The following is a 7,500-nucleotide window of genomic DNA, read 5'->3' on the forward strand; positions in this document are numbered from 1 at the left end:
TGTTCTAAAGTGTGACGCCATGTTATCCTTACGGCATCTGTGACAGGTAAAACGGCTTGAAGAACGCTAATTTGCAGCAGGTAAGGCCAGGGTGCATAGGGTCAAGGCGCCTGTCTGCATCGTGGCTCGTCTCGGCCTGAGGGAAGGTCTAAAACGAGGCGCCAGGACCGGTGGGCTGACGCTGCAAATGGGGCGAGGGGGTGACGTCAGCGAACGAGACATCGCCGTGTTTTTTTTGCTGTTATTTTTTATTTTTATTTTTTTTCGTATGATTATTTAGTTTTGTTGTCTCGGTCTATTTCTATTTTTCTCCCTCTCTCTCTCTCTCTCTCTCTCTCTCTCTCTCTCTCTCTCTCTCTCTCTCTCTCTCTCTCTCTCTCTCTCTCTCTTTCTCTCTTTCTCTCTTTCTCTCTTACTCTCTCTCTTTCTCTCTCTCTCTCTCTCTCTCTCTCTCTCTCTCTCTCTCTCTCTCTCTCTCTCTCTCTCTCTCTCTCTCTCTCTCTCTCTCTCTCTCTCTCTCTCTCTCTCTCTCTCTGTCTCTCTCTCTCTCTCTCTCTCTCTCTCTCTCTCTCTCTCTCTCTATTGACGTCAGCGAACAAGACATCGCCATTTTTTTTTCTTTATTTCGCATGGTCATTTACCTTTTTTTTAAATCTTTTTTTCTTTTTTTGGCGTCAGTGAACGAGTCATTGCCGCTTTTTCGTTCATTTCTCATGTTCATTCCCTTTTTTTCTTTTTTCTTTCGCTTTTTTGCCGTTATTCGCAGGCGAGGGCCAGCGGAGGCTCTGGCTTGGCTCTTGGTCCTTTCTCTGGCAAAGAGAGTTATCCCAGGTTATGCAGAGATCGTAAAACGTTCTCTTGTCGCCACTTTATCACTTGCAGCGTGCACGACGAGCGGCCAAGGCGGCGGACGAGCTTAGGGCGAGGATGAGTCATGCTGACATATGCACCCTTAAGCCGACTCTCCCCGCCCTACACATGTTTACCGTATGCGATAACTGTCGACGTTGCCCCGTGTACCTGTTACGCAAGGAGGAGGGTTGGAGGGGGGGGGAGGGGGTGCGGGAGTGAAATTCGGTACTTTTTTCCAGGGCGAGTTCGGTTGCACTCTGCCTCTTTTTCGCTTTTTATTTTTGTTTTGCTTAGTTATTCATCTTTTTTTTTCTTGCATTTATGAACATTTTTATTCCGAGGGAATGTCTTGTTATGGGAATCCGTTTGAAAAATCGTATTGGTAATAATAAAAAAAATCAAACAACGTTAAGCATTATGAACGTATAAAAAGTCTATAAAACGGGCGTGTTTCTCCCTGACTTCAGTGTCGCGTAAACATGTTCCATTTTCCGCCCCCGGGGCTTCCTCTCTGCCACAAATGGAAGGCCACGAAGATGTCATATCTTTATAGGGAAGATAAGCATCACAAGACTTCAGACGGCAAGCAGCTCCTCGGAGACGCAAACATCCGCCTAAGATTTACGTCATTTCCAAAAGGGCAATGACCTGGTTAAAAAAGAATGAGAAAAAAAGGAAGATTTCAGCTTCTTCGAGGAAACCATTTGGGCGATAAGATCCGGGAAGTGAAACGCTGGTGTGTTGTTTTATCTCACGACAGATATCCTCGTTGGGTTATTTTGGGCGTGCGATAAAAGATGCAGATTCTTTGGTCTGATTGTATGTGTTGCAATATTTCATGGAAAGAGAAGTACACTGATTAGAAGAGGGAGAGGGATAGGGAGAGGAGCTTGAGCTTGAGGAAGGGGGAGGGGGAGGGGATGGAGAAGGGGGAGAGAGGGAGAGAGGGAGAGAGGGAGAGAGGGAGAGAGGGAGAGAGGGAGAGGAGAGAGGGAGAGAGGGAGAGAGGGAGAGAGGAGAGAGGGAGAGAGGGAGAAAGGGAGAAAGGAGAAAGAAAGGGAGAGAGGGAGAGAGGAGAGAGGGAGAGAGGGAGAGAGGGAGAGAGAGAGGAGAGAGAGAGAGAGAGAGAAAGGAAGAGAGAGAGAGAAAGGAAGAGAGAGAGAGAGAGAGAGAGAGAGAGAGAGAGAGAGAGAGAGAAACAAGTGTGAGAACAAGAGCGAAAGAGAAAGAGAGAAACAAAGAGAGGGAGAAAAAAAAACAATAACGAAAAAAACAAAACAAAAAACAGCAAAATATATTTAAATTCAAAATAAGACCAACCATAAATAATACATCACAGTGAAGAAACCATCAAAGTATACCCGACGACACCTGCCCACGGCACGAATACCAGCAATTAAACCACCTGCTCTGGCCAGGGTCTTTAAATGAGTGCAATTTCTCCCCGGCAAACCCCGCGACCCATCAGCTGTTTGTACTGGCAAGCTCGGCGCTCAATAAAGCCATCAGTGCGTAATAATAACCTGCTTGTGAAGAACTGACGCGATTTGTGGTGTTCAGTCTCCAACGAAAAGGGATTGTTCTCGTGCGGATTGTGTGGGTGTGTGGAGTGGGTGATCTGTGTGGTTTTGTGGTTGTGGTATTGTGTCATTTTTTCCTTGTGTGATTTTTGTGTTGTTGTATGATTATGTGATTTTTTTTTCTTGTGTCATTGTGTGGTGTTGTCGTTGTGTTGTGTAACTGTGTGATTTTGTGATTGTGTTATTGTGTGGTGTTGTGTGACTGTGTGGTGTTGTGTTATTGTGTTGTGTATTTTAAGGAGTACGTGCTTTATTTTCGGATGTTTTTGTTATCATATTATTGTTGTGGTTATTTTTATCCGTCTTATTATTATATTCAATATTATCTTATCTTAAGATAGTTATCATTCCTGCTGTTATTACTATTTATTACAAAATCTTTATTATTTTCACCATCATTATTACTACTGCTACTTCTATCATCTTTATTATTAATATTATCATCCTCATTGCAATCCCCCTCTTACGTCTGAGAGTATCGAGCTGTACATTTAACCCCACTAATTCGATAACAACCCTTAAGTGGAGGAGAAGTGGAGCCAAAGTGGAGCCAAAGTGGAACGAAGTGGAACAGCCTCTCCATCTCCTTGCCCCTTAGAAGACTCACGAGGTGGAATGTCGCTCCTCGGGTCCTCTCTGGGAGATTGCGTCGAGGGCTCCTGCTCCTACTCCTCTCTCTACTCTCTCTCTCTATCTTTCTCTCTGTCGATCTCTCTGTCTCTGTCTGTCTGTCTGTCTGTCTGTCTGTCTGTCTGTCTGTCTGTCTGTCTGTCTGTCTGTCTGTCTGTCTGTCTGTCTGTCTCTCTCTCTCTCTCTCTCTCTCTCTCTCTCTCTCTCTCTCTCTCTCTCTCTCTCTCTCTCTCTCTCTCTCTCTCTCTCTCTCTTTCTTTCTTTCTGTCGATCTCTCTTCTCTCTCTCTCTCTCTCTCTCTCTCTCTCTCTCTCTCTCTCTCTCTCTCTCTCTCTCTCTCTCTCTCTCTCTCTTCTCTCTCTCTCTCTCTCTCTCTCTCTCTCTCTCTCTCTCTCTCTCTCTCTCTCTCTCTCTCTCTCTCTCTCTCTCTCTCTCTCTCTCTCTCTGTTGACCACTCTCTCTTTCTCTCTGTCGATCTCTCTCCCCCCTCTCTCTCTTCGTATTCTTTTTCATTTTCATAATTATCTTCTTTCTCCTTCTTCCTTCGCATTAATCTTCACTTCATTCTCCTTCTCTCCTTCTTCGTCTTTTTGCTCTTCATTTCCTTCTCCCTTCCTCCTCTTCGTCTTCTTCCTTTTCCTCATCTTCCTCCTCCCCGTTCTGTTCCTCTTCTCCATCTCTTTCCGGTCTTCCTCCTCTTCTTCTTCCTTCTCCTCCTCCTCCTCCTCCTCTCCTTCTTTCTATTCCTCCTCTTCTTCTTCTTCCTTCTCTTCCCCTTCCTCTTTCTCCTCCTCCTCTTCTTCTTCCTCTCCTTTCTCCTTCCCTTCCTCTTCATCCACCTTCGCTTCCTCCTCCTGTTCTTCCTTCCCCTCCACCTCCTCCGCCTCCTCGTCATCATCATTATCATCCTGACGGTGCACTTCCTCCTCATTATGCCGGGTAGGAGGGATATTATGAGGCACATGCGAGGGCATCACTGTCGTTTGCTGCCTTGACAATGGGGTGCCGTTAGGGTCCTCTCCCTCCCCCCTCTCGTGCCCCTCTTCCTCTCCCTCCTCCCTCCCGTGCCCCCCTTCCCCTCCCACTAGCACTGTCCCTCCTCCCCTTCCCTTTCCTTCTCTGCCTATTTTATCTGACTTTTCCTTCTCCCTCCTTCTCGTCTCTCCTTCTTCCCCTCCCCTTTCCCTCTCTTCCTATTTTTTTTCCTGTTTTTTCCTTCTACCTTCTTCCTCGTCTTTCCGTTTTCCCCTTCCCTTTCTCTCTCTTCCTATTTTTCCTGGCTTTTCCTTCTCCCTCCTACCTCGTCTCTTCCTCTTCCTCTTCTTCCTATTTTTTCCTGGCTCTTCCTCCTCCTCCTTCCCGTCCCTCCTTCTTCCCTCTCTTCCTATTTTTTTCCTGGCTTTTCCTTCTCCCTCCTTCTCGTCCCTTCCCTTTCTCTCTCTTCCTATTTTTTTCCTGGCTTTTCCTTCTCCCTCCTTCCTTGGCTTCCTTCTCCATCCTCCTCCTCGTCTCTCCCCTTTCCTATTTATCCCCTAATTCCTTTCTTCTCCCCTACTTTTCATAGATCCCTCTTTCTCCATTTATTCTCTCACCCTCCTTCCTTCCCTTCATGCATGCCTTCTTCCTCGTTCTTCTGTTTCCCTACTCTTCTATTTATAGCATCACCTTCCTTCCTCCCTTTCCCTCTTCCCTATTTATCCCCTCACCCTCGTCCCTACTTCCTCTTGCTTCATTTATGCTCTTTCCCCCTTCCTTCACTGGCTCTCGACCCTCCTCGCTCCTCTCCCTCCTCCTCCCTCTCCCCTTTCTCTTCCCCCTCCCCTTCCTATTTATCCTCCTTTCCCTCCTCCTCCTCCTCCTCTACCTTTCCCTCCTCCTCCTCCTCCTCTACCTTTCCCTCCTGCTCCCCCTCCACCTCCCCCCTCCCCCTCCCTCTCCCTCTCCCTCTCCCTCTCCCCATCCCACTCCCTCCTTCCCCTCGACCCCCCTCCCCCCCACCAAGGATGTCTATCGCAGAATCTATGTTTGTCCGGGCTTCCCACGGTGCATACTTGTCCCTCTGGCGGCGGGGAGGGAGGGGGCGGGGACAACTTGTGACGTCACGGTCCTTGCCTTCGTGCTGCAGCTGGTGCCAAAGAAGGGGGAGTGGTGGGGGTAGGGTAGGAGGGGTCGGAGAGAAGGGGAATGGTATGGGGGGAGAAAGGAGGAGTATGGGGGAGAAGAGGAGAATATGGGAGAAGATGAGGGGTATGGGGAGAAGGATAGGGGTATGGGGGGAGAAGAGGAGGGGTATGGGGGAAGAGGAGGGGTTTGGGGGGAGAAGGGAAGGATAGAGGGAAGTGGAGGGTGTAAAGGCAGGGAACGAGTATGGGAAAAGGGAGGATTTAAAGGAAAAGAAGGGAGGTAGGACGGGTGTAAGGGAAGTAGAAGGGAAATGGGGGGGAAAGGGGAATGTGTAGGGGAAAGAAATTTTATTACAGAAGAATGAGAGAAAGGGGTGAAGGACGGGAGAAGAGTAAGGAAGAAGGAATGCGATTTGAAGTATTAGGGGGAAAAAGAGAAAAAGGGAAAATTACAGGGTATGGATAGTAAAAAAATACCTGTTTAGAGAAGAAAAAAATAAATAGATAAACGATTGTTACACACTATTGCCATCTATTCAGTGACGCCGAACAGCTTCCACGCCATTAAATTGATACCCAACCAAGTTTAGTAAAGCAATATCATATATGAACAAAAACAAAAACAACACCGCGTAAATCGCAACAGAGAACATAAAAAACGAATTTTCTACACTCGGGGAACGACAAGAGCAAAGCAAAACAAAACACAAACGACAAAAACAACGAAAACGCAGAAAGAGAGAGAGAGAGCGAGAGAGAGAGAACATCAACATCAAAAGAAAACAAAACACAAAAAAACAGCCACAACGATAACGCATTTTCTGCCCTCGGAGAAATAGAAATTATTACGGTAGGTTATGAGGCGTTTGATACCGGTGGATTTGGCGCCGAGTGAGTTGCGAGGCGTGCGTTCGGGCCTGACGTGCAGCCGCGTGCGATGCTGTACTGTACACGCGTCCAGACACTGGGAATAGATCGGTGGGAAGTGTGTGTGTGTGTTTGTGTGTGTGTGGGGTGTATGAGGGGGGGGAGTGATTGGTATGTGTGTGTGGGGGGGAGTGGGGTTTGGGTGTATGAGGGAGTGAGTGGTATGTGTGTGTGGGGGGGAAGTGGGTTTGGGTGTATGAGGGAGTGAGTGGTATGTGTGTGTGTGTGGGGGGGGTGGGGTTTGGGTGTATGAGGGAGTGAGTGGTATGTGTGTGTGGGGGGGTATGAGGGGGAGTGAGTGGTATGTGTCTGCGGGGGGGGGCGTGTATGTATATGAGGGGGGGGTGACTGGTGTGTGTGTGTGTGTGTGTGTGTGTGTGTGTGTGTGTGTGTGTGTGTGTGTGTGTGTGTGTGTGTGTGTGTGTGTGTGTGTGTGTATGTCTGTGAGAGTGAGAGAGAGAGAGCGTTAGAAAATGAGTGACACTGAGAATGAGAATGAGTAAAGCAAACCTAGACAGACAGACAAAGACAAAAAAAGACATGTGTTATCAGCTATATCCTTCTAACGAAATACCGAGAATTAAGATTGACCCACCATTTGATTTTATCCCATTTAAGAAATCGCCTTTACATCTTAAGGAAACTGAAACATTCGTATATCTCCCTCTAACGCTTGATTCCCTTGACCGTCTTGGCCCAGCTGTTCCGTCTCGTCCATTCCGTCTGCGTCGCATTCTTGGCTCCACGCACAACCGTAAATGCCCCCCCCCCCCCTCCCCCCTCCCCCCTCCCCCTCTCGCCCCTGTTGTGTCTCTTGCAGTTGCGGTTGGATTACAGTGCGAAAGTAAGTCTGTCTCCAACGACGTGTCCTCCTTGCTTCGAGGCAGTAAATAGAGTGAAAGAAAGTGTGCGAGATGGGGGAAGGGGGGGGGGGAGTGTGTATGTGTGTATGAGAGAGAGAGAGAGAGAGAGAGTGAGAGTGAGAGTGAGAGTGAGAGTGAGAGTGAGAGTGAGAGTGAGAGTGAGAGAGAGTGAGAGTGAGAGTGAGAGTGAGAGTGAGAGTGAGAGTGAGAGTGAGAGTGAGAGTGAGAGTGAGAGTGAGAGAGAGAGAGAGAGAGAGAGAGAGAGAGAGAGAGAGAGCAGAGAGAGGTAGAAAGAGAGAAAAGCCGAGAGAGAAGCAGAGAGAGGTAGAAAGAGAGAAAATCCGAGAGAGAAGCAGAGAGAGGTAGAAAGAGAGAAAAGCCGAGAGAGAAGCAGAGAGAGGTAGAAAGAGAGAAAAGCCGAGAGAGGTAGAAAGAGAGAAAAGCAGAGAGAGGTAGAAAGAGAGAAAAGCCGAGAGAGAAGCAGAGAGAGGTAGAAAGAGAGAGAAGCCGAGAGAGAAGCAGAGA

General features: G+C 47.9%; 1 protein-coding gene across 8 annotated transcripts in view; it reads left to right on the forward strand.

The window, feature by feature from the left end:
• Positions 1 to 7,500, forward strand: part of LOC113825996 (ATP-binding cassette sub-family C member 5) — a 114,827-nt gene that overhangs the window by 82,289 nt on the left and 25,038 nt on the right. The window lies entirely within an intron of this gene.

This window comes from Penaeus vannamei, chromosome 38, assembly GCF_042767895.1.
Source record: "Penaeus vannamei isolate JL-2024 chromosome 38, ASM4276789v1, whole genome shotgun sequence".
Classification (NCBI taxonomy): Eukaryota; Metazoa; Arthropoda; class Malacostraca; order Decapoda; family Penaeidae; genus Penaeus; species Penaeus vannamei.